We start from the raw sequence: 6,789 nt of genomic DNA on the forward strand, positions 1-6,789 counted from the left end.
TAATAAATACACAAAAATATGAAAAATATACTGAATTTTTATTTTTTTTATATTTTTGGTATTTATTGAATTTTTTTTAAAAAAAATTCACAAATATTATACTTTTTAAGTGTATTTATGTTAAATGTATCTAAAAATTAAAAAAATTACTTAAAATATTTTTAAAAATTCAGTGAAAACAATATATATATATATATAGATAAATAAATAAAATTTTCTAAAAAGTGAATTCTGAATATAGAAACCAAACAGAGTGATTAGTTTTTTTTTCTTCATTTTTCAAAAATATATATTTATGATTTTTGTGCTTTATCCTGGTTAAAATGACATAAATCTCACACTTTATGAACTGGAAGTGCTATATTTTAATTGAATTTTCACTTTTTTAAATTGACAAAAAAGAAAGATTCTTTGATGTTGTTACCTTGGCATTTATTCCACGGACTGGGATCAAATAGAAATACATTTTATATATTGAGATTAAATTAACACAATTTAAGCATTTGAAACTAAACTTAATTTACATATTTCGGAAACTAAAAATTTAATTAACCCATTACTTTTGGTATAAGAACTTGAGTAGATCAAATCTTTAATCAATTAAACAATTTAACTAATTTTTACGTAATTTAAAATAAAAAATAATATTTTTGTCAATATATCCAAGTGTATTTATTCGTACCAGTGCTCATACACATGTCACAACTTATTTATGTATTGGGATTTACTTCTCTCTCTAGTTGGAGAGAAGTGCACTTGATCTAATTGGCTTGTGAGGTTTTTATAGGTCTTATTTTAGTAATTTGAATTATCCATTTTATATATCTTTATGTGTAGATCATTTATTAAAAAAAAAATTAAATTAATTTAATAATCGTCCGTAACCACATAATTTTATTTTATTTTTTAAAGAAAAAAAAAGTATGTAGTGTTTGGTGTAATTTTGAAATTATGATTTGAGTATGGAATTGTAAATTGAGTTTTGAAAAAAAGAAATTTGTTTATTTATGAGTTTTGAAAAGGAAAAATTATTTTTTGCTTTACGGGCAAGCTAATGTGGTGCACCAACTTTGTTGTGATTGATTGAATTAGTGGGACTCATCACACTTTTGTCTCTTTTCAAGGGATAATGGAACACTTGTCTCCCAATGAATGTTGTGGGGCAATGCCCCAAGACTAACCAATGACTTCTTTTCAAAAAGATTTTTTGAATTTTGAAAAAAGTTTTGAGTTAATTGAATTATATTTTGAATTTTGAGTTATATTTTAAATTTTTTGGATTTATTTTTTTAAACTTTTAAAAATTGTTGAAGAAAATTTTATTTTTGGACAAATTACACTAATGGTCCTTATAGTTTAGGGTTTGTGTCACTTTGATCCTTAACTTTTCAATTGTGACACATTTGACTCTAAATTTTAAATCTTGTTCCAAATAAGGACAATTGAAGATACCATTGTTCAATTTCAAGGGCAAAGTCATCAATTTGATAAAATATAAACTAATTTGACAAAAAAAAATGTCAAAAAAATATTTTTGAATTTTTAAAAATTATATAAAATTGATAAATGTTTCACACATTTATTTATTTATTTTACTAAATTTATTTTTATTATCTGTTTGGATGATGATTATGTAATGGTGATTATTTTTATTTTCTTTAAATTAGTTTTTATTTTTTCAAAAATCAAACGTGGCGATAATTTTGAAATCATTATTAAGCCAATCCATTAAATCAAAAAATTCAAAACTAAAAACAATTTATATATTAAATATATTGATTACACATTAAAAACCTAACAATCACCCATTACGTGATCATCATCCGAACACATAATAAAAATTAATTTAGTAAAATAAATAAATAAACAAATGCATAAAAAAATTATTAATTTTACATAATTTTATCTTTGGCGAGTTGAAATAATTTTTAAAAAATTCAAAAATATTTTATTTGCATTTAGTTGTGTCAAATTAGTTTATATTATATCAAATTAACAACTTTGTCCTTGAAATTGAGCAATGGTCTTCAATTGTCCTTATTTTGAACAAAATTCAAAATTCAAGATCAAATGTGTCATAATTAAAAAGTTAGAGATCTAAGTGACACGAGTCCCAAACGATAGAGACTATTAGTGTAATTCGCTCTTTATTTTTTTAATTTTAATATTTTAAATTCAAAACACAACTTCACACTCAATCGTAACTCAAAACTAAATTAAAAAATTATTTTCAAACTTAATAACCAAACACATAATTCGAAACTTCACACTACTTTTAAAACTTTACACTCAAATCGTAACCAAATACATAACAAAAAAACTAAAATATTTAAAAATATTTTTACAAAATAAAATAAAATATTTAAAATAAAAAAAAATCAAATAAAAATATTTTAAATAAAAATTATATATTTTAAATAAAAACTATTTTTTTTTTCAATTTTTTAATATTTAAAAAAAATACAGCACAAAAAATGTATGAAATATAGTGTACATTAAAATAAATAAATAAATGTTTAAAATATAAAATATTTATCCCAAAAAAACAAAATGAAGAAAATTTTTAAATGTTTAAAAAAATAAATCCAAAAAATCTTAAAATTCAACTCAAAACTTAAAATACAACTCAAAATTCTTTTCAAAACTCATAACTAAACAAATTTTCTTTTTTCAAAACTAAATTTAAAACTCAAAATTCTTTTCAAAACTCATAATTAAACAAATTTTCTCTTTTAAAAACTAAATTTAAAACTCAAAATGCGACTCTATACTTGAATCATGATTCTAAAAATAATTTTAAAAAATAAAATAAAAAAATATTTTTTTGGATTTTTTTTAAAAATAGAGTTTTGAAAAGAGTTTATTTTTAAGTTTTGAATTGAGTTTTGAGTTGTATTTGGTTATGAATTTTAAAAATAATTTTTGAATTATATGTTTAATTATAAATTTTGAAAAGGGTTTTAAATTTTTTTTATTAAAATTCTGATTCCAAAACTTAATCAAACATAGCCTATAATTTTAAAATACAACCATTCGGTAACTGGATTAGGCTAACAATATTGACGAAAGAAAAGAGATGTTTATAATTGTCATAAATTTTAAATGAGGCGAGTGTTACTTACCCTTTATTATTATATTTTAATGAAGTCCTCCATCTCCCACAAGTCCTTGTGAAACATGAAAGGACTTTTGTTTTCGTCGAAGATTCTCGGAGCAGAGAGGGTGTTGTGAGGCCACAGGACTTTTGGATTACATTGTTCAGGGAAAAAAATTAACTAATATTTATTTCAAAAAAATATATTACATGTATTTTGTAGATTAAAAATATTAGAGATCTCAAAAGTTTTTTCAAAATTTTTACTATATCTGGGTGTGGGACTCAGATGGTATGGATCACATATCCATGTAAGATATTTGATAAAAATTTTAATAAAACTTTTGAAATCTCTAGAATCCTTTGTAGATCTTTCATCATTTTGAAGGGAAAAAAATATATGATGCAGTTAAAGTTTTGGGAAATGCTATGGTGTGAAATGCACACCGTAACACAAAATTACGTAAATTTTTATAAATTTACATAAATTATCTTATCAAAATGCGTAAATTGAATATAAATTTACATAAATTCACGAAGACTTACGTATTTATGCTGTTCAAATTTGTTTGGGCAGAGATAGTCTCATGATTGGACTAATAATTTAACAAGATGTATAATTCAATATATAGATAAATAAATTAAAGTCCAGACTAGTAGTCTATCAAGAATATAACATCCCCCATATAAGAATATTGAATCTCCAGAGAGGAGTAAGATGCAAAATGAAAGACAAATAGTATGTTCGGCTGAATTAATTAAATCACAAAATTGATAAGATTTTCTGAACTCATTCTTATAATTTTGACACAATTCAAATATGGGATCAAATACACAATTTCGAAGTGTTGATAATCTCAGCACTACGATCCTATGAATATTAATCTCAAATAATCCAAGCTATCCAAATATATATATATATATATATATAAGTTTACTTTTTGAATTCAATAATGTTTAAGTGATATAATTGATTAATGATTAGAAAAAATATATGAAAAAGATGTTATATTAAATATTCTAATTAATTGTCACATTATTAAATTGAAAAAAATGAATCTAATTTTTTAACTTAAATATCAATGTTAAAAAAAATCACCCTTCTAGATATGAGGGAATATAAATTGTTTAGACAATAGACTGAGAGTTCATCATTTTAATAGCCACTCTCTCTCTCTTGTTTTCATATCAAGTAATCCAGGCAGCAGTCATCATGAAGAAAACTTGGTTCCTCTATCTAACTGCAATGTTCATGGCACAGTACTGTTTCTTAACTTGCTTGGTGATGAATGTTTCTAACTTCACCACCGATCAGTCTGCTCTTTTGGCCTTCAAAGCACATATCACTTTCGATCATTCTCATCACATATTGGCAAATAACTGGTCCCCAGCCACCTCAATTTGTGACTCGATTGGTGTCTCTTGAGGCAAACACCACCGCAGAGTGGTGGCCTTGAATCTCCCTGACATGGGTATTGGAGGCACCATCCCATCCCACATTGGGAACCTCTCATTTCTATCCTACTTCAGCATTTCCAGCAACACTTTCCATGGTCATCTTCCCAGTGAGATGGCTCGATTGCATCGCCTAAAAGTTGTCGACTTCAAAAACAACAACTTCAATGGAAGTGTTCCGGCATGGTTTGGAAAATTACCCAAGCTTCAGTACTTGGTTCTCGCAAACAACAGTTTCACGGGTTGGGTTCCACCTTCCATTGGCAACATATCAACATTAGAGTCTCTCAATTTAATGCACAATTTTCTGGAGGGAAGAGTTCCTGAAAAGATAGGTGATCTTCCTAAACTGAAGCTGCTGTGCATGGGATTTAACTATTTTTCGGGGTCTATACCGTCCACCATCTTCAACATCTCATCACTTCAATTGATTGAATTCTCATCTACTATGATGTCTGGTAGTCTTCCAGATGATATGTGTATTTCAATTCCCAAACTTGAATTTATCCATCTTTCTTGGTGTGTGAGTGATTTTCTGACCACACTGCCCGCCTAGTAACCAGCTGCAGAACACCGGCAGAATAGATGGCTTCAGCAAACCTGTAACAGAAAGAAAAGGCTTCGGCGGTGGCTCTTCCACCCGGGGGCACTCCGACGATCAAGTCAGTATATCTCTCAAAGATAATCAAGTGCTAAACTCACTACTCAAAGCATAAAACTGCGTACCTTAGACCCACGGGGTGCCTCTTTTTTATAGTTTACTCAATCCTAGTCCCACTAGAAGCTTGACTTCTATGGACTCCAATTCTGTACTTACTTTGGATTTCTCAAGAGATAAAGATAAACTCCCTAAAAGCTTTATCCTTATCTTAGCAAAGTCTTCTCTTTACTCTAGGACTCTTGCCCCTTATTCATTATCTGCTTATCTCGAATTCCGATATCTTCGGAAATAACCTCAGCCTTGCCGAGATAACCTCGGCGTCATAACCAGGACACGTGGCACTTCGGTTGACATGTCGGCGTCACCTTGCCACGTGTTGGTATTCAGAAAATACATCCCCACACTTGGAATGAGTTTGATGGCCAAATTCTATCAACTCTGGGTGAATGCAGAGAGCTCCAAATCATATCATTGTCTGTTAATAAATTCAGTGGGATCATACCCAGAGGAATCAGAAATTTGACCATGCTCCAGACATTGTATCTTGGGGATACTAACATCACAGGTATGCAAATCCACCTAGTTAATTTTAAAATTAAAGCAAAATTATACTAAATTTAAAGCAAAGTGGATTGGACCGTGCTCGTCCACCACGAGTCTTATTTCAATATTTGAATTGTTCATTTTTGTACATCACAATGTATAAATTATTTATGTAAAATATCAACTCAATCCAATAACTGTAAGTTATGACATTTATTTTTAAGTAAAATGAACGATAAATAGTATTTAAAAATTAGATCATTTATTTTTCGGAAAACAAATGTAATAAATTAATGTGCTTACGATTATTGGATCAATTTGATTTTTTATATAAATGATTTACACTTTGTACTCTACAAAATGAATAGTTTGAATTATTGAAGTGGAATCCATGGTAGACCCCACAGACCCTGTTAGGTTTTTATTCTTGGCAATCCCGTTTGACAAAATTCCTTTCAGTTGTACTTGTTTTCACACTTTTTATTTCAGTGAGACTATGAGTTGTTAGATGCGAATCCAACCTGAATTGTGCTTTGCAGAGAAGTTTATGATGTTAATGCTTCCAAGATTGCCACTTCGCTGATTAAGACGGGGATCGAGCTGCCCGGTCAGCTCGCGGGGGTCCAGGGGGCAGCGCCCCTTGGTGGGTCCGGGGCAGCGCCACGGCGAGGTTGAGGAGCAGCGCCCCCAAAGCAAAATGCAAAATTGCATTCGAAGTTGCATGTCCGCCCTTGCTCGCTCGAGCGAAGACTGCGTCTGGCAAAAAACCTGAAAGAGATGAATGTGCGCTCGAGCGAAGCTTGCATGGCTCGAGCGAAGCTACTTATGGAAAACATGCGTTTTTGGTTCCTCGCTTGAGCGAGAGAGTCTTCGCTCGAGCGAGCTTTGCAATCCCAGATTTCTATAAGTATTTGTTTCAGTCCAAAACTAGGATTACTTCTTCAGATCTTCTTTTTAGATATTAAGGTTTATATCTGGGAATATTTTGCTGATTTTCTTTGATGTTTTGATTGAGTATTCAACTCATGGTTTAAAG

The sequence above is a fragment of the Camellia sinensis genome, chromosome 9, assembly GCF_055761805.1.
Source record: "Camellia sinensis isolate YWXY chromosome 9, ASM5576180v1, whole genome shotgun sequence".
In the NCBI taxonomy this organism is placed as follows: Eukaryota; Viridiplantae; Streptophyta; class Magnoliopsida; order Ericales; family Theaceae; genus Camellia; species Camellia sinensis.